Genomic DNA, 21,611 nt, shown 5'->3' with positions numbered 1-21,611 from the left:
GCTCACCCCGTCGCGGGGATTCGAACCGCCAACCTTCTGATCAGCAAGTCCTAGGCTCTGTGGTTTAACCCACAGCGCCACCTGCGTCCCTGTGCTTTGTGCATTACATAGTGGCAAAAAATCTATTGGAGGTGTTCAAGTGCATACTGCAAAGAGGAAAGCCTATCTATAAATTAACACAAAGATTATTCCTTTTTGGCAAACACAGTCCTAGATATAAAAAGTGCTTAGATCCACAAGCTAGAGAACAAGACGTGTTCATTTAGATCAGGCCTAGGCAACCTTCGGCCCTCCAGATGTTTTGAACTACAATTCCCATCATCCCTGACCACTGGTCCTGTTAGCTAGGGATCATGGAAGTTGTAGGCCAAAACATCTGGAGGGCTGAAGGTTCCCTATGCCTGATTTAGATGCAGTGTGGTGCTGGTAACAGCAAGGTTGCAGGTTGGTTCCTCATGTGGGACAGCTGCATTTTCCTGCATTGCAGGGGGTTGGACTGTCACTAGACAATCCTCAGGACCACTTCCAACTCTACAGTTCGATGATTCCTTTGACCTGGGTGTTCTCTTTGGTGAAACCATCTCTTGGAAGTGTCATATGGAGGCAGTGGAAATCAAAGCACAGAAAACCACAAACGATTTGAAAGGCAGTCTCAACACACCTGGAGATGCAAGCCTTCCATCTGCCACCTGGAGCAGGCCAGGCACACCTGGAGACTTCAGGTCAGACCTGGCACACCTGAGAAAGTATTGAGCTCTTTGATCTGCCTCTTCCTTCATCCTTAACCAAACCTTTTTTTCAGGTGTGTTGGAAACATCCTTGCTATGTGTATCTTGCCCTTCTCCTGAGAAGCTTAAGGTAGTTTGCATGGGGTTTTCCCACTCTTACCCCCAAAACTTTGTTATGAGGCTGAGAGACAGCAGTGCTGCCCTCAAGGCTTCCCTTTGACCTTCATAACTAACTGGGAATTTGAATTCAGATCTCCATGGAATTTGAACTCAGGTCTTCCTGCTCCAAGTCTACCCGCCATGTAGATTGGCCTACATTACTGGAAGCATGTCAACACAGTGAGTAACCTATTCTTCAGCTGGCTTTTGAAATGATGATTTGGATGCAGATATAAGTTCCTGTAGTAGGGAAGAGCTTGTTGTTTCTTTAGGGATAATGGGGCAGTGCATATAGACAAATAGATAGGTGTGTTTACAGTGTTAGGGTGTTGTCCTTTGTTATTGGTCATCGCTGCCTGCCGTATAATTGAGACATTGGATTGGGGAGCTAATTTTTGTGATCTTGTTTGGCAGCTCCAGTAACAGTAACTGCAGTAATAATACTCCTACTCCAGGATATTGAAGAGTTTCATTGACACCCTGGGAGGTGTGTAAGTATCTGTCATTATCTCCATATGACAGATGAAGGGAAGGAGAAATGGCAAGGCAATTCTTTTATGTGTGTGTTTGGTTTTAACGACAGCATTCCTTGCTGCTTTTTCAGGTAGAAATTAAAGAATCGAGCAACGTCATGAGAACCGTTTTCTCTGGAGAAGTGTAGCTCCGTGAGGGGTTTCCTAATAACTCTCAGCACCCGTAACAAATTACAATTCCCGGAATTCTTTGGGGAATGATACAGCTGTAGATTTTTTACCTCAGAAATCTGGCACAATCCAGTGGAAAGTTCCAGAGCTGAGCTGGCCTAAGGCAATTTGGTGCCTGAGGCAAAAGACAAGATGGCGCCCCATTCTATATGTAGAAGCTGACTGGATCTTAACCAGGAACACTGGTAATGGGGCAGCACCCTCCAGTAAGCCTGAGGCCAGTAGATTAATTGAGGGGGGTGTATGATAGGATCAGGAGGAATGGCTGGGGTGGGGCTGCTGCTCTTGGGCACCTGCCACCTGAGGCGCTTGCCTCACTCCGTCTAATGTTAGGGTAACCCTCAGGAAACCCTTTTACACAATTCACATGTATTTCAATTGGATTTGTACTAAAAGGCTTCCCAGTACCGATTGAATAGTTCCTATTGGAGATCTAAAAGTTGTATTTCCGATGTAGTGGACATCTTTCCATATTGCCTCAAAATGATTGTGGAGAACTCCCCACCCCCCTAAATTATTTGTAAGCTATGATTGAGGGGAAACGGCATAGACTTTTGAAAAATATAACCAACAAATCTAAGAAAATGGACTTTTGTGTGTGTCATTAGTTTACTTTTTCCCTGCAGTGGAGAAGCCTCCTTTTACTCCTTCAATTCCATGAACAAACCAGCTGGGGGAAAAACACTGCAAAAGTGGAATAGGTGGTGCTATTTTGCCTCCTAAACCTCTGAGACATTTATAGATGCATTGCTCAACTTTCCAGCTGTAATTTATCATTAGTTACTGCTGGGCATCCTAAGATTCTTTTGTATTGCATTTCTTTAATACATAGTTTGTACATTCCTGATGTTAAAAAAACAGCAAAATGCCATTGTGAGGATGAGCGCAGTTTATCTTAGAATGCCAAGGCCGGAATGTACCTGAAAGGCCCTTTTAAACTAGATTAACCTCATGTCCTCCCTTCATGTGCATTTGCTCAGAAGTACCGTATTTTTCGCTCTGTAAGACTCACCAGACCACAAGACGCATCTAGGTTTTGGAGGAGGAAAACAAGAAAAAAAAATATTCTGAATCTCAGAAGCCAGAACAGCAAGAGGGATCTCTGCGCAGTGAAAGCAGCAATCCCTCTTGCTGTTCTGGCTTCTGTGATAGCTGCGCAACCTGCATTCGCTCCATAAGACGCACACACAGTTCCCCTTACTTTTTAGGAGGGAAAAAGTGAGTCTTATAGAGCAAAAAATACGGTAAGTCTTGTTGTGTTCATGGGCTTATTCCCATGCAAAGGCACACAGGACAGAAGCCTAACATCAATCTTATCTTGGCAATGCACTGAGGTTTGCCAACAATAAGCCAGTACAGTATGGACTAAAACATACTTAATTGCAATGTAAATAAATGCAGGTATTTTTATTGTCCAAGGGGGAGAGTAGTCATAGCTCCTCCATCGTAACATGACTTACTGTAAACTGAGGCCCATTTGTAGCAGGCATGGGCTAGCCTTTTGCAGTCACTACCTCAGCCTAACCTCCGACTTCACAGGGCTTTTGCAAGAGGGTGAGCCAAACATGCTCCTTGAGGTTCCTGGAACACAGAGAGGATGGAAATGTGAGAAATAACTCATAATGAAGAGCTGGATTAAGTTTGCATTGCACTTCCTCTAGTCCATTTTCGGACCCTCCAAGTGTCCCTGTTTTCCAGGGACAGTCTCAGATTTACAGGAGCCATCCTGGTTTCTGATTTGATCCCGGAATGTCCTGCTTTTCCTTAGGACGTCTCTATTTTCATCGGAGAAGATGGATTGTGGCTTGAGACAGGGCCTTTTTAGTTGTGGTGCTCCTAGAGAGGTTTGCGTGGTTTCTGACTGTTACGCACTGAAGTTCTCACCCTGGGCCAGCAGGGGGATACTGTAGATAGTTTTCACTCAGGCCCACATATGCAAATAAGGGATTGAAAGTGATGTTCAGTGATTGGATAGTTACAGAAAATGGTTACTGTTGTGCTCTAGTGGAGCTCTATATAAGCAGGCTGGCTGAACCCTTCAGTTCAGTTCTGTTCTGGCCTATGAATAAACAAGAGCTGTTTGAAGAATCGCTGTGTTGTCTGATATGTTCACCCACAACTTAACACTGACTAGCACTGGGATGAATTCTCCCTTCACACACACACTTCCAGGCACCCACCTCGAAAGTGAGGAGCATTTAGTTTGAGGTTGTTGGGTGGGAGAAATTCATTAATTTGGGGTGGCCAAGGAACAAGGTGGCAGAGGGTTTTCTTCACAAACAAAACAGTTTTGCTGCCACTGGTTCCATTAGCCCTCTTGGCCCCATGATAGATTTCTTCCTTGATAAGCGCAAAGTCTCACCAACAGAGTCAGTGCCTCTGATAAGCTTTACTCCTCCTCTGCTTATTGTTTTTATCAACACAATCTGTTCTGTTTCATCTGTCGGACCTGAGACTTTTGATACAGTTTTTCTAACCAAGGCCTGGCTCAGTGCTAATGTCCTGTGCGGAAACTTGAAAAGCAGCAAGGCCAGTCACCTTGTTTAACTGATTTTCATGTGGAACTGGATATTGTGGATTTTTTTAGACTGAAGAGCTAGCTGCGGAATGCAGTAAAGTCCACTCCATTTCTCAGCAGTGTTTATAGAGTGTTGACACAACAGTCATACAACTCTGAATCGTTCAGACATGGTCTGGTGCTTTTATCTTCTCCTGTCATCTTTTTTACGTCCGATAAAAATCTAGGGTTTAATTATAGAGTTCAGACAGCCCGAAGCCTGTGTATTTTTGGGACCAAATGTCGCCCTTGGTGAAAGTGCTCGACTCCAGTGACCTAATACTGTCTGACTGTTGACTGCAACACTGAATGAAGAGGGAGCATATTTATACCCCCAATGCAACTCTCTTCTGCACAGCTGTGTGCATGGGAATGGCACAATTCAGTCATATCATGTGCTACAATTGGTGCACAATCCCCCTGCTGCTGACCCTATTCCTCCTGCACGCAGAGCTGTGTTTGCACAGAGCAGAGGCTGAATTGTGCCCAGACCCTTTTTTCATATCCTAATAATAATAATAATTTATTATTTATACCCTGCCCATCTGGCTGGGCTTCCCCTGCCACTCTGGGCGGCTTCCAACAAAATATTAAAATACAGTAATGCATCAAACATTAAAAGCTTCCCTAAACTGGGCTATCTTCAGATAGTCTGGTAGTTGTTTTTCTCTGGTGGGAGGGCGTTCCACAGGGCAGGTGCCACTACTGAGAAGGCCCTCTGCCTGGTTCCCTGTAACTTGGCTTCTTGCAGTGAGGGAACCGCCAGAAGGCCCTCGGCACTGGACCTCGGTGTCCGGGCAGAACGATGAGGGTAGAGACGCTCCTTCAGATATATTAACTAGGATTATTAACTAGGATTGGTGGTCTCAGTGTTTTTTGTTTTGGAGTTGAAAATGTTTCCTGCAAAAACAGAAAAGAAAAGAAAATGCGACCAGTAAGCCAAGAACAAAACTCCAAGCATGCTAATTCACCCCTCTTGTTTTTTAGGCTTCATTTCTGTCACCATGCTACGTTGGAGGCATTAATCGAATCATAGAATGGTAGAGTTGGCAGGGACCCCAAGGGTCATCGAGTCCAACCCCCTGAGCATCCATGACTGATGACCATCCCTCTGTGGGAAGCTAAAATGGCAGCTAGACCGAACTGCACAGTGCTGGTCAGAGCACCACAATAAGAACCCTCTAAAGAATTAGGTGGGGCAGAGCAGGTGAAATCAAAATAGCAGCTAGCTCCAACAGCACCATGCCACAAAGAACACTCCCCCTCCCCAAATCGTATGACAGGTGCCACCAGTGGGCTCTTCTAGGGCCCTGGGGCCCCAGCAATTGCCCAGCGATGCCACACACTGACCTGATCCCTATTCACCTGTCCCATCGCTCGTTGTTGAAGGCTGTTCTCTGTTTGGCCTGCTGTCCATTGTATGCGGCAATATTTAACAGAGGCAGTCTGAGGACCAAGCTCTGTGTGGTATGATAGATGAGTGATGGAATCCGCCCCCTCCATATATTTTCTTTTCCTAAAAGCAACAGTGCTGTGGTCCAATACAGATTGGTGCTCCAGAGTGCGATGGGGTGTGTTTTGACTCTACCCCCCACCCCACCCCAGGATGGGACGGTAATTTATTTATTTACAGAACGTATTTATGCGTCACAATTTAATTAAAACAATCAAAGCAGTTTACAAAAATCAGAGTACAGCAGAGAATGCACACGGGTCACCAGCTGACCGTTAATGGAAAATGTTATCTTAGTTGACTGCATAAGCCTGGCAGTAAGGAAAATGCCCCCCTCCCCACTGCCAGCTGCAGAAGAAAAATATGTAGGCACAATCAGGGCTGCCATATGTCCAGAATCTCCTGGACGTATCAGGGATTCGTCAATCGGAAATAGCACCCGGGCGGAATTTCTAAAGATTGGTTAAAATGACCCGGAAAATGTATGGCAATCCATGTCGGAAGTGTTGATTTTTGGGCAAATCCCCGCCCCCCTCCCCAAAGCTCAAAAACTATAATTGAAGATTTCCCAACAACTTTTGTGTCCGGATTTTCACGTTTTGAAACATGGCAACCTTGGCACAATACATGTGAGTCACAGTTCATATTCTGTCTCTTCAGTGATCGAACTTCTAAAAGCTGAGGGGGAAGGGGAAGACATGAGACCTTTCAGGGCTGAAGTATAGGAGATCAGGCAATTCCAGTATTCCAGGATAATACTTCTCTTGAGGATGAAAAACAAACTTTCCTAGCACCCAGACAGTGACATTTTTATTTTATTTTATTGTTGCTGGGAAAATGTCGTTCCACCCCCATGATTGCATTTCAGTGCAGTAATGGGTGCTGTCTAAAATGGGATTACAATAGCATTATTATGGGCAGGTGTTGGCTTGCATGTGTCTATGGGCATTGCTAATGACAAGTGACTATCCCATTTTGTCATCTTTTAGTGTGTGTGTGTGTGTGTGTAGATATATATTAATGCTTTAGGCAGCTGAGTCCTTCTATTCTATAACTTGTGTCTGGAATACTTTTTAGGTGGCATTAATGGTGTTATAGATTTGGGGGAGGGTCCTAAACCCTAGAAATCAATAAATGGTAGGATTTTGATTATTTGGGATGTGAAAGGAGAAATACAAGCTTCAAAGTAATTCCATGGCTAGCCAAGGAAAATGACCTGGCCAAGCTAGGGCCATTAAGAAACAATACAGGGCCAGTGAGAGTCATTGGCAATGCAAGAGAACTGTCCTCTCCTCTTGCTCTGAGGTGTGAACAGAAACTGGGGGTTTGGAAACCTGCCAGGTAACTGTGTGTTTGAGGTGACAGGAAAAGGGAGGTGTTTTTTATTAGCAAGGAGGAGAAAGACAGACCAGGATCCATCTTGGGCAGGCTGGCTGAAGGCTAGCTGGGAGAGATGCCTTGGACTCCAGTGCTGTACTGCTGTGGGGGAACAAGCCCCACTTGAGATGACCATGCTGTAAGATCTGGACTCCCTCCATGCAGACTGAAGGTATAAATAGGTGAATAAACCATATTTCTTAAAACTACGATGTTCTCCACTGTGTCTCGATTATCCAAAGGAACACAGACCCTGGGTGAGTGCCTGGAACCCCCTGAGATCTTGCTATTGCTTGACGGAGTGTGGGGGTGGCACCTGACTTTTGTAAGAATACTAGCATAGCTACCTGTGTTCATGTCACAAAGCCCTGCTATTTTATCCTTTTGTCCAGCCCTTAGGAGTCTGCCTGTTCCCACTTCCACATCTCTAGAGTTCACATCTGCCATGATTTTTCCTTTTCCGTTTTTAATCCTCTTACACCTTCGGACCACAGAGTAGTACCCGAAAATGTGAAACGGCCAGTTTCATATAACCTTCTGATTAAAGTGTTTAGATCATGGGAGCTATTATAGTGGAAATAAGGGGGTGTATTCAATGTAGTTCTGTGTAGATTAGTGCAAGATTTTCTCCCTGTGCAACAAGGGATATTTCCTCCAGGATGCCCCTAACCCTGTTCTGGGCATTCCTTCCACCCTCCAGGAATATATGATGCTTTCTAGGTCAAAAAAGGCAGAGGGATTTTGACAACAAACTAAGAACACTATGAAGCGCAGCAGGAGGACCTAATTCAGAGTGCACAGAAAAGCTAGCTTCCTCCTCTTTCTTACAGTGTGCTTTAGAGCAGAGCTGACTCAAAAACATTTGCCCGTCCCTTTTATCCAGAGAAGGAGGGGCAGCACAGTGCAATAGTTAGCAGTGTGTGTATTTGCTGCCAGAAAGTGTTAGCGTTAGAGGGGTCTGGCAGGGATGACTGGGAGTCCACTGGGGAACCAATGGGCCAATACACCTCTCCCAGTGGCAGACTCTGTGGGGTTGTGGCACCCAATCTATGTTGAGGTGACTCCCCAACGTAGGTTGACCCAGCAGGCAGGCTCCCTGATGCTGAATACACACCCAGTGCCTTAGCCAAACCTACAGTTTCCTGTAATCAGTAAAGTTGTGGCCTAATTCAACCCAATACCTGTCTCCTGTGTTCATTCTTGTGGCCCTCCCTGCACCTGCTGCAGCCATTATGCGCCTGTGCCGGCAATAACTTCTGCCCAGGAAAGAAAACCTACAACACAAGTGGTAACTTGCGCCTTCTCTGCCCTAGTGCATTGTATCAATAGCTGTTCCCTAGAAGACTTCACGAGGCTCTTAGCCGGCTGTGAGGCAGTAATAGCACCTTTCAGAAATAACTTGCTAATTAAAGAACAGAAGAGAGAGGAAGACCTAGGTGGGGCCAAGCTTTTTTGGCAAAGCATTAATAACTCTTAACATCAACATCACTCAGCATATAGAGGTGTACATACACAGGTGGCTGTTTTTCTTTCCTCCTGTTACACAAGGCACTAATCCCTTTGCTTCTGGCTTTCTGCTGCTGATACAAAGGTGAGGGCTGTGAGCGGCTGCCACAGGAAGAACACTGATAATATAGAGAACAGTAAGTCAAGAACAGTCTGGGTTTTTCTGCCCCAGGGTTCTTCCTGTGGCAGAAAAATCCAGACCGTTCTTGACTTACTGTTCTCTATATTATCCTCTGGCCTTGCTGAAACAGAAATCTCTCCTTGCTGATTTTATATTATTATTATTAGTACAGTGAAACTCTCTTGCTCTTTTCTGCAGCTTTTTAACATGACTCAGTGCTGCTGCTATTATATTTGGTTTCTGATGCTGATTGATTCACTTGCTTGTTTTTTAAAAGGCTGGACTGTGCTTTTATGTGTTAGATTTGTTTGCTGCCTTCTGAATTGCCGTGTTTAAGAGGCAGAGCATGAATACTTATTTTTTAAAAAATTGGGGGGGGGGGGATTCCCCTTCCCAATCAGGGGCAGAAGGCAATAAGATAAAAAGTAAAGTGGTACCTGTTGAATGGTTTCTTTAAATATTAAGGTTCATTATCGTTTCACAAGATGTGTATCTCTTTCAAGGCCATAGCAAATAACATGACCTAGTTTTACAGCTGTGAAGCAGTATAGCAGGTGCTGTTAAGTTGTGTTAATTAAGCTGTGTCAGCAATTGGGTATAGTATATAAAGAGCAGCATGTACCTCTCTCAGTACCCTGGTGAATGGGTCATACTTATAGATGTAATGTAAGAGGAGTTTTTGTTTTTGTAATTAAAGCCAAGCAAAAGTTATTTTTGTGTTTCTTCATTGTTTCCTGAATGTGTGGTCTCCCCAGCACGCTTTCTGCTGCACAATTAATCTGCTAAATACGCAGCAGTACCTTGGTTTAAGAACAGCTTAGTTTATGAACAATTTGGATTAAGAATGCTGCAAACCCAGAAGTAGGTGTTCTGGTTTGTGAACTTTGCCTTGGAAGCAGAACATGTTCCGCTTCCTGTTGAGTGTGTTCCATTTGTTCCAATTGAGTCCCCCTGCTGCTTTGGGAAAGCACGCCTTGGTTTAAGAACACTTTGGTTTAAGAATGGACTTCCGGAACACAGTAAGCCAAGGTACCACTGTACTACTAAGTAAAATCAATTTGCATGCAAGTGATATAATATAGGGAAACCCAGCCAGATGGGCGGGTATAAATAAATTATTATTATTATTATTATTCATTTTATATACTGCTGAATGCTGCCCCCCCAAGCTTCTAATTGGTTTGCTAGTAAAGAAAGAAAGAAAAAACCCCACCCAGCTACACAAGCATTTTAACTTGAAATATATGTTGCTGTTTTTATAAAGAAAAGTGCTCTTGGGGGTAGCTCAGTTGGTTAGAGCATGGTGCTGATAACACCCAAGGTCACAGGTTTGATCTCCATATGGGACAGCTGCATATTCCAGCAGGGGGTTGGACTAGATAATCCTCAGGGTCCCTTCCAACTTTACAATTCTGTAATTTAATGATTTTGTGATTCCCTATTTCTGAAGAGATTTGGGCTCTTCTGCCTGACCTTGAAGCCTTCACCCTATGCCCTAACTACTTCACCCACAATGCAAGTAAACATAATACACCCCCTCCAATACAATGAGGTTTGGCTGGTCGTGACGATGCAATGTGTGGTAATAGATTGACCTGGGTGCCCTAACATGATGGTGGAGTGGAAAAAGCTGCAACTTGCTAGATTACTCTGGTGCTGGGGGTGGGGCAATGTTAGAAACTATATATATATATATATATATATATGCTTTCGTAGATTTTCACGGGTACAGGAATGCAGGTTTTGGTGTCCTCGGGTGTCTTCCCGTGTAAAAGTTGGGGTGTCTAGGCGACGTTTCGACGAGGTCTCACTCGTCATCTTCAGGCTGGTGCTTTCGGCTTCTTGTTACTGGAACAGAGCAGGATCTCAGTGTTTGAGTTCCTATAAATACTGTTGAGGAGGTGTGGTGTATAGCCTCCAATGTTCTGGGCAGAGAGGAGGTTCCCAGGCTAGTGTGCCTTTTCTTCTTTTGTTCCTTAATTACTTGAGGGATATCTTGAGTGATTTCTTGAGTGATTTCCTGAATCCCACTTAGGTGGGTCATTAGGTGTGGATTAGTTGCTAAAGCCTTCGTGTCTTGAACTCTTGAACTTTGTGAAGAGTTTTTCTGAGAAGATGGCTGTACTGCACTTGGTTGTGCTCTGGCTTGGCTTCGTGTATAGGGGCGAGCTGTGGTTTTGTGGCCTGTGCCAGCCAGATCTGTGTAGGGATTGCAGGGGGGTGCAGCATCCGGAGGTGCCACCCTGGTTTGGCTACTGGATGGTGTCTGTAATTTATCTGTGGAGAGGGTCTGGGTTTGGGTCTGGTGTGGTTGATTGGTGATGGCGTTCTGTGTGCCTCTGGATCTGGTGTCAGATTTTGTGGGGAGGGCTAATTTCCAGATGTCTGGCAAGCGGGATGTGTCGTCACGCTTGTTCATGTTGTGAGGGTGTTTCTCTATCTCGATGGCTTCCATGATTATTCTCTTGTGGTGATGTTCCATGTTAAAGAGCAATTTGGAATCTGCAAAATTAATTTCGTGTCCTGTTTCTTTCATGTGTTGGAAAAGAGAGGAAGTTTTTTCTTCTTTTTTGACGGCATTCTTGTGTTCTGCGATCCGTGCATTTATTCGTCTGTTTGTTTGTCCAATGTACGTGGCTGGGCAGACTTTGCAGGGTATTTCATAGACCCCTTGGTTTTCCAACTGAATTTTATCCTTGGGGTTTCTGAGGATATTGGCTATTTTTTGGTTGGTGCAAAAGGCTGTTTTGATATTGTGTTTATGGAGGATTTTGCTAATTTTATCTGTAGTGCCCTTGATATAAGGAAGGAGGGCTATGCCATTGTTTTCTTCTGTGTCTTGGTTTTTGGGGGGTGTTTCTTTTTGGATTAGCTTCGTAACCCTGTTTTGCTGGTATCCATTGGCAATTAACACATTTGAGAGATTCTGTAACTCAGTTGTCAAGTGGTCTTCGTCAGCCAGGCGTTTGGTTCTGGAGATGAGAGTCTTGGCTACGGAGTTTATTTGTGCAGGGTGGTGGTGTGATTGTGCATGTAAGTAGCGGTTGGTGTGTGTTTTTTTCCGGTAGATAGTGTGTCCTAGGGAGCCATCAGGTTTTTTGTAGATTAGGACGTCAAGGAAGGGAAGTTGGTTGTTGGCTTCTATTTCCATAGTGAATTGTATTTTGGGGTGTAGGCTGTTGAGATGTGTGAGGAAGCTATCCAGTTTTTCCTTCCCGTGTGGCCAAATTACAAAGGTGTCGTCAACATATCTGAGCCAAAGTTTGGGTTTGTGTTCTGACTTGTCTAAAGCATTGGTTTCAAAGTGTTCCATGTACAGGTTAGCGATGACCGGTGAGAGGGGTGATCCCATAGGTGCTCCTTCTATCTGTTTGTATCTTTGTATCCCGCTTGCCAGACATCTGGAAATTAGCCCTCCCCACAAAATCTGACACCAGATCCAGAGGCACACAGAACGCCATCACCAATCAACCACACCAGACCCAAACCCAGACCCTCTCCACAGATAAATTACAGACACCATCCAGTAGCCAAACCAGGGTGGCACCTCCGGATGCTGCACCCCCCTGCAATCCCTACACAGATCTGGCTGGCACAGGCCACAAAACCACAGCTCGCCCCTATACACGAAGCCAAGCCAGAGCACAACCAAGTGCAGTACAGCCATCTTCTCAGAAAAACTCTTCACAAAGTTCAAGAGTTCAAGACACGAAGGCTTTAGCAACTAATCCACACCTAATGACCCACCTAAGTGGGATTCAGGAAATCACTCAAGAAATCACTCAAGATATCCCTCAAGTAATTAAGGAACAAAAGAAGAAAAGGCACACTAGCCTGGGAACCTCCTCTCTGCCCAGAACATTGGAGGCTATACACCACACCTCCTCAACAGTATTTATAGGAACTCAAACACTGAGATCCTGCTCTGTTCCAGTAACAAGAAGCCGAAAGCACCAGCCTGAAGATGACGAGTGAGACCTCGTCGAAACGTCGCCTAGACACCCCAACTTTTACACGGGAAGACACCCGAGGACACCAAAACCTGCATATATATATATATATATATATATATATATATATATATATGCTAGGTGCCAAATAGCTCCGTAAACCAGCGTTAGAGTTGCTAAAACGGAATGCCTGGTTGCCATTTTGGGGTTGGACGGCTTGAAAGTCCTATTTTTCAAAACAACTTTTTGGTTCCTGAAATTCAGTCTGATTGTGCAGTTAAAATACCATGGACAGACGTCTACAGGAAGTGTTGCTACTGTGTGAAAACAGTCAAGATCCAAGGATCCCCAGGCATGCACTTCCAGATGGTAGAGACGTCAGGTGCCATCTTGGCACCCGGGCATCTTCACGTGGTCGCAAGTGGTCAAAAGCCAGGTGCAAAATGTGCCTGGTGAATTTCAAACACTGGATGGGGGCAGGCAGAAGGGGTTGGACAATGGGCTAGAGGCCTGAGAAGGCAGCTGATGGAGAGGGGGGGAGTGAGGAGAAGAAGTGATAAGGGCTGAAATAGGAAATGGTTCCATGGAACAGAAAGAAGAAGAGATCAAGAGCCTCATGCTCTGCCAACTGTCTCCAAAATCTGCCTGGAACTGTTCTCTAATCCCCTATTAATTATTGGGGAGGTTCCACCACCAGGTAAAAGACCTACTCCAAGACTCCATCACTGGCTGTGAGTGGAAGTCATTGAAGCCAATGTGGAGTGGTGCTTTCTGCAATTCTGACTGCCACGTATTCTGCCACCATCGCTACCTCTTGACACATGCCAAGAAGCTCCTAAATCCTACCCACCCACCAAAAATTGCCCTGAACTGTTGGCTGCCAGCGAATTGCCTCACCACCACTGCTTGTAGTAGTTATGCTTACGCCCAGGACAGTTTTACAGGGCCACTTTCACTAAGACGAGAGAGTACCTGAGACTTGAAATGTTTCGGTAATCTCTTATCACAAATTTATGGGTAGAGTGGGTAGGGAGAACAGGCTGACATAATGAGCCCTGGTATAATAGGACCATACCTGGTATGATAGGCCCAGTATACCTGAAGGAACATCTCCACCCCCATCGTTCTGCCTGGACACTGAGGTCCAGCGCCGAGGGCCTTCTGGTGGTTCCCTCACCGTGAGAAGTGAGGTTACAAGGAACCAGACAGAGGGCCTTCTCGGTGGTGGCGCCCGCCCTGTGGAACACCCTCCCATCAGATGTCAAAGAAATAAACAACTATCAGACTTTTAGAAGACATCTGAAGGTAGCCCTGTTTAGGGAAGCTTTTAATATTTGATGAATCATAGTATTTTAATATTCTGCTGGAAGCTGCCCAGAGTGGCTGGGGAAACCCAGCCATATGGGCGGGGTATAAATAAATTATTATTATTATTATTATTATTATTATTATTATTATTATTATTATTAATTATTATTATTATTATTATTATTATACCTCACCCTGCAAGCTGATGAATATTCTTGCTGCTTCCCATGCTGCCTTCTTGCTCACCAGCTCCAGAACTCAAAACTGTTTCCTTTGTGTCCAGAGTCAAAACTGCTCTCCACCCTCCGATCAAACCCCAAATATTTTCCCACTCAACCTAAGTGCTCTCGAATTCCTGTTAATCAGCATTAAATTTTTAGTGGCCAAGTCAGGCCAAAGCTTAAGGAAGGGTTTGAATATTCATAGGGCAAATATTGCAACCCCACAAAAAAAAAAAAAAAAAAGACTTGATTATTCTGTCCTCACTAAAAATGGACTGCATAGAAAAAGCCCTTTGAAATGTCCTACAGCTCCAGGGATGTTGGGGTTTGTGAAACCACACACACACACACACACACACACACTGTTCTCATTAAGCTTACAGTGCCATCTTGCTTGCCACTTTTCTGCAAACAGCTCTTACACATGGCTTGCCTTTGATGGAAACACTTGTACCTCCAGGATGAAGCTGAATTTGGCAGGGCTGATGTAGCACTATTCGGTTTCCCCTGAGCGTGGCTTGCCTGAGACGTGATTGAAATGTTACATGTGAACTACATCCTGTATTTCACAGAGGTGCAGTCAGAAGGTCAGTGTCAGGTTGACTCTCACAATGGAGAGGGAATTGCAAAATGCTTGTTGCAATGTCCCGAAAGGAAGAAGCCAAAAAGCTTGAAACCTGATTGTTGCAAGAGGTATTAGATTGCCAGGTGGATAGATTAACACTGTTGGGATTAGCTTTTGTCTGTAAGATAAGGAACCAGACAGGGTTTGGTATCTCGTTGGCACAGATACACTGCTGTACTCATGCATTTAGACCTTAGCCAGTAGGACATCCTGAAACAGAGATAAAATGAATTAGCTCCTCAAAAGTTCTCTGCAAATATTCATACTAGATTATCTCTGAATATTTTGAATAGTTGTGAAATATTAATTATTTGCATTTGACATCCACTGATACTAGACATATTGTTATATTATTTCAGTAATTAGCATTTGAGATCCATTGACATCTAGTATTTAAAAGATGGCATACAGTGTTATTTTAGTGTTTGGCAACCGGCGGTTTATGGATTTTCATATTTGATGCCTGCCTAGATTAAAATATGAAGAGATGTCAGCTAATCTAAAGCACTCAAAATTTGGGATTTTGAACGATTTAACACTCACAATGTGACTTTGAATTTTTTTTTATGTGGAAATCAGCTTTTTAGTGGAAGCCTAAATCTAACCAGGTGAGGTGAGTTTGAATGCAAATGACTGGGATTTGAACTACATGGGAGCTAAAAGATAGCAAATTAGGCAAAACGGGAGAGTTAGAGATATGAGGAAGAATTAGAGATATGAGGAAGAAGTGAAACACTAATTACTTGTTTCAGGGATGGGAGAATAAAAAGAAGCAGTTTCCTGGTTCACTGTGACTGATGGGGGTGAGGCCACAGCTGAGTCTGGGGATTCTTGGTAGAAAGTCAATGGCAGGTTCTTTACAAAGAGGTGGGCAGAATTTGCCTGTTTCCTCTACCTTCCAAGATGATTCCACGTAAGCTCAGGGTGGGGTGGGGTGACCAAAGGTAGGCTTGCCTTTGTAGGGAGCCCCAGAGCTAAAGTGTCAACCCCACACTGGGTTCTGTAAAGGTAAAGGGACCCCTGACCGTTAGGTCCAGTCGCGGACAACTCTGGGGTTGTGGCGCTCATCTTTATTGGCCGAGGGAGCCGGCGTACAGCTTCCGGGTCATGTGGCCAGCATGACTAAGCCGCTTCTGGCGAACCAGAGCAGCGCACGGAAACGCCGTTTACCTACCTTACCTATTTATCTACTTGCACTTTGACGTGCTTTCAAGCTGCCAGGTTGGCAGAGACCGAGCAATGGGAGCTCACCCCGTCACAGGGATTCGAACCGCCGACCTTCTGATCGGCAAGCCCTAGGCTCTGTGGTTTAACCCACAGCGCCACCTGCGTCCTAATTAACTCAACTACTGAATCATTAACAGACATCCTTCCATGTAGCGGCAGGATCAGCATGAGCTGTCACTTAAGGAAATTGCACTGAGAACTATTCAGAAATGGCACCTTATTCCTCTACACCTAGATCATATTAATTAAATTCATACCCCAGGGCGTTGGAGGGGGTGCAAAGTTAGGAAATCTTCTAGCACAGGGGTGTCCAACTGTTCAGTCGTGATCTACCGATCGATCACAGGGTACCGATCGATCACAGGGTATCTGTGGTCGATCATGGTTGATTGTGGGATCCTGAATGATCACCCCCCAAAAAACAACAACAACCCCCCCCCCAAAAAAAGCTCAACAATTCTGGTCAATCCAATGGGTAGATCACTGCCAGTTTGTTTATAGTGGGAGTAGATCGCTGTCTCTTGGAAGTTGGACGTGCCTGTTCTAGCACATGTGAGAATGCAACAAAGCCTTTTTGTATTTTGGGTTTCCATCTTTACAGATACGTGTGAAATTACTGACCAACACCTACAAAAGACAAGTGAACTAGCGCTGTTGAATTTATTTCAAGGTAAAAACTATGTTTCAGGGAACCTGCAGCCCACCTGATGTCATTGGGCTCCAACTCCCATCAGCCCCATATGGCATGGGCAGTTGCCAGTGACGATGGGAGTTGTAGTCTAACAATGTAGGGTGGGCCACAGATTCCGAGACCCTGCCTTATTAGGTATGTACATATGCTTAAAATGTTTTGTTTTGTTTTGGGTTTTTTTTAAAAAGCCCTGCATCATGAAATATTGGATTCTGCATCCTGAATAAAGCAACTCAAAGCTTACAGCCCTACATTTTCAAAATGTTTAATGAACTCTTATTATATGCCGTAATTATTTCAGTGTAGAAGATGGAAATTGGGGTGGCAGTCTTGGGCACTTTTACTTTTGAATGACACTCGCTGGAGCTTACTTCTGTGTAAACACACATAGGTGCAGGCTGTGGATACAACCATATCTAGGTAAACTTCTTAATGTGAGAAAACCATTCAGGAGGTGACTCTGGGGTAGCTGGGTGGTTTGGTTTTTTTTACTTACTTTCCACATGTGCTTCTTAAAATCTTCAAGGCCTTTCCATGGATGTCTAGAGTGCCCTTGACTAAAGTCAAAAGCCCTTGTTTCATTGTAGACTTTTTGTTCCAGGATTTCATCAAGAGAGGGACAATTTGTTCCCATAAAGCATTCCATACATCTTAGACATCTGTTTCTTACAGCTAAGATTGCCATCTTCTGAGAGCTGCTGCTGCTGCTGCTGCTGCTGCTGTTATTCAGATTTTGTATACCGCCCTTCACCACGGGGCAGTTCACAATATTAAAAATACAAAAATGCATAATAAAACAAAAGCAAACCAATAATCTCTCCCACAAACACATTTAAAAGAACACGGAATGTTAATCACCCAAAGGCCTGGCTATGTTTAGATGCGAGTGTCTGAGGAACACTGCCAGGTTTGAGAGGACCCTGGGCAAAGTGGACTCGGCGGGGAGGGGCATGCTGGCCATTGTCTCTCTCCACTACCCCCCCCCCCCCAGTCCTGTGTCATCGAAAATCCTCCTTCTATATTACACTTAGATCTAGGTACAGACAGGACCTTAAACTCACAGAGACTGGGGGGATTCACATGAATCTTCTGTGCTCTAAGAGGGGAGGACATGTGATAGTTTTTTTTTTATATATATATCTATATGGCTGCGATTTGGTGGCTAACTTGCCTATGGATTTTGTGGAAGAGCTGACCAGCTGGGAGAGATGGAAAACCACCACAAACTCCTGTCCTTTTGATTAGTCGGTCCATGGCATATGGTACTGTTAACATGAGGCTTCCAGTGTGGAGGTTTCAAACATTTGGAACTGAAACTAGCATCTGGAAGAAGCAGTTGTGAATTTGGAATGCATTTCACCAGTTTACAAAGTGTGACATAAACTTCCCAGAGCTCTTTAAAAACTGCGAACTTCACAGTATACATTGGCACCTTCTAGATTGGCAGTAATGTGCTGTACTGAGCAGGTGTGATGTTGTCATTGTTTACTGTTCATAAATCAACTTATACATAATGGCATTTCTCTGCCCCATGGTGAGTTCTGCTGGGGTGCCAGTTGCCAACGTTCCTGGATGGGTTTGGCTCATTGTGAAGCTGCATGTTAATTAAAGTAGCTGAAATGGCTTTGAAGAGGTGGCATCTGAGTATTTGTCAATATAACCTTGTGCCATTCGTGAATCTATCTGGTGAGGGTGTAGCAGGGAGCAGGTTAGGACATGGGGAATCTCTGCATCACATTCCTGCTTCATTGTCTTGCTCATAGGGCGGCACTGGAAAAATCATTATCTTCCCACTTTCCTACCTGGAGATGAACAACAAACAATGGTTGCATTTAGCTCTGTATGTTAGAGCGTGGTGCTGTTAATGCCAAGGTTGCAGGTTCGAGCCTCATATGGGACAGCGGCATATTCCTGCATTGCAGAGAGTTGGACTAGATGATTATTACTGTATTTTAATGTTGTTGTTGTTGTTTAGTCGTGTCCGACTCTTCATGACCCCATGGACCAGAGCACGCCAGGCACTCCTGTCTTCCACTGCCTCCCACAGTTTGGTCAAACTCATGTTCATAGCTTCAAGAACACTCGTCCTCTGTGGTCCGCTTCTCCTTGTGCCCTCCATCTTTCCCAACATCAGGGTCTTTTCCAGGGAGCCTTCTCTTCTCATGAGGTGGCCAAAGTACTGGCGCCTCAGCTTCAGGATCTGTCCTTCCAGGGAGCACTCAGGGCTGATTTCCTTCAGAATGGATAGGTTTGATCTTCTTGCAGTCCATGGGACTCTCAAGAGTCTCCTCCAGCACCATAATTCAAAAGCATCAATTCTTTGGCGATCAGCCTTCTTTATGGTCCAGCTCTCACTTCCATACATCACTACTGGGGAAACCATAGCTTTAACTATACGGACTTTTGTTGGCAAGGTGATGTCTCTGCTTTTTAAGATGCTGTCTAGGTTTGTCATTGCTTTTCTCAAAAATCCATGAAGGGGATTTTAATATTACTGTATTTTAATATTTGGTTGGAAGCCGCCCACAGTGGCTGGGGAAGCCCAGCCAGATGGGCAGGGTAAAAATAATAAATTATTATTATTATATTATTGTTATTATCCTCGGGGTCCCTTCCAACTCTACAATTCTAGGATTCTATGATGTGGCTTGTTTCTCTCATTAAATATTTGGCACATGAAAGCTGGAGAAGTGTATGATCGACATAGTGTGGGGGGCTGTGGGTGCTCCACAACATTCCCCATGACGGGGCAGGGCACCCACAATTTTTGCACCACACGTGTGACATCACAGGCCTGCGCTGGGCACCCACAAAGTGGGGCGGGACCCAGCACCCGTGACGGCCGATACAGGTTTCGCATCAGTGCTATAATATATGTGCATGTTGCAAAAGCTGGCCGTGGTGTGTGCCGATCCCCTGTCAACCTGCAAAGAGGAAACCTGGCATGGAGTATCGGATGCTTGAGAGTGAAAACCACAGGCTTCTGCAGAGAGCACATCTGCAACAATGCGGATGATGAAGGGCAGGCTGCCGTTGCGCTAGTGCTGATTTGCTGGGTGAGGAAAGCCATGTGAATTTCAGCCAAATTTTCTAGCAAGCTGGTACCGAGAGGTAAAGCAAACTTTTCTGCTCTGCCAGCCCAGATATTATAGTCTGGCTGGAGGAACTGCTTGATTGTGCAAGTGATGGAGTTCTTCCAGGTCAGCCATATGAAGAAAGTGGGAAATTTCCAATCACCACTGAGGAAGTTCCTTCCGCTGCCTGTTATCCCCATTCAGTTAGATGGGTGAGATAATATGAAGACATTGATCCCTTGCTGCGTGTGACTTTGCTAGAATCTGGGTCATGTTTCTCAGAACCCGGGCTCAGGAGCTTATCGGTGGGTTACATTAGTTAATGGTGCATAAATTTCTGTGAAAATTTGCCCACCATTGCCTGTATAAATACACAACTGCTAGGAAGTGTTGGGAAATTTCTAAGGCATGCTCAGCTCATGTAGAGCAGGGGTAGGGGATGTGGGTGGTGCTGTGGTCTAAACCACCTCTTGGGCTTGCCAATCAGAAGGTTGACGGTTTGAATCCCTGAGACGGAGTGAGCTCCCGTTGCTCTGTCCCAGCTCCTGCCAACCTAGCAGTTCGAAAGCACACCAGTGCAAGTAGATAAATAGAAGGGAAGGTAAATGGCGTTTCTGTGCGCTCTGGTTTCCATCACGGTGTTCCGTTGCACCAGACGTAGTTTAGTCATGCTGGCCACATGACCCGGAAAGCTGTCTGTGGACAAATGCTGGCTCCCTTGGCCTGAAAACAAGATGAGCGCCGCAACCCCATAGTCACCTTTGACTGGACTTAACCATCCAGGGGTCCTTTACCTTAGAGCAGGGGTGGGGAGCCAGCAGCCTGCAAGCCTCACTAGACATCCATGTATCACCATTTGGCAATTTCGGCCAAGCCATCCCACCTGCCCTATACCTGAAATATAAGAAGAACCCTTCAAAGCCCTGAGCAAGAAAAGGGGAACTAGCAAAACACCTGACATTGCACAAGTGGCGCAGACATACGGTAAGCTGGTCTCATGCAAGCAAACTAACATTGGGTCGGAACTTGCAAGTTCCATGTATAAATCCATTTAAAATTGAGTCCTCCTCCATCCCAATCCCTCAATTCTGAAAAATGCTGGCAGTCTCTGAAACCAGCTTCTAAGTTATCGGGCGTGGAGTTCACAGTAAAAAATTTTTTGCTGTGTCCAGAGATATTAGAAACGAATAGCAGGTATTGGTCAATATATTGGAGAAAGCTGCATGAAATACACTATTGGGGTTCTCCACCATCACCAGGCTTGCATCAGAAGTGTCATGGTTCTCAAACAAATGGCTTGAACCTCTGGCAGAGACAAAGCTCTGATTTAGCAGTCTGGGCGACATGTTCGAGAATGAGAAATGTAACCTTCAACTCCTTTAGATAGTAACAATGAAGCATATTTTATAAACTAGGACCGCAGTTGGTATCCATTTGTGTTTTTTATTTCCTTTATTCCTGAAGTTAGAGTGAGATATTTGTAGCTATTATGGACAAACGTCCCAAACAAACCAGCAGGTTTCCGAACAGTCAACCACAGATCTGTGAAAACAGAAAACGTTAGCATGCTGCGCAATTGAGCCAATTACAGAGAACACGGAGGAAGTGCAATAGTCAAATATTCTGAGCGACAACCTGTTGCCAAGGCAATGGCAAGCTGGCTAGCATTTTGAGTGGGGAAGGAAGCCCACATGCTAGGATGCAAGCTAACCATTTGGAAAGCCCAACCGTATGAGAATTATGTGGATGCTAATACATTTGTAATTGTCTCAAACATTGTAGTATTTCATGTTGGTAAAGCAGAGATGTGTGTGGAAACATTAGGGAGGTTTGTGGATGCCTGCTTGCAAGAGATTGGGGTGTGTGTGTGTGTATACATACATACATTCATACATACACACACAAACACA

General features: G+C 44.7%; 1 protein-coding gene across 1 annotated transcript in view; it reads left to right on the top strand.

Annotated features, from left to right (window-relative positions):
- TRPV6 (transient receptor potential cation channel subfamily V member 6) overlaps nt 1-21,611 on the top strand; it is a 73,471-nt gene that overhangs the window by 7,678 nt on the left and 44,182 nt on the right. The gene's annotated exons all lie outside the window — the stretch shown is intronic.

Source organism: Podarcis tiliguerta (assembly GCF_965153285.1).
Source record: "Podarcis tiliguerta genome assembly, chromosome: 17".
In the NCBI taxonomy this organism is placed as follows: domain Eukaryota; kingdom Metazoa; phylum Chordata; class Lepidosauria; order Squamata; family Lacertidae; genus Podarcis; species Podarcis tiliguerta.
Note: the sequence above shows the minus strand (reverse complement) of the source record. Positions and strands in the feature narration are given on the sequence as shown.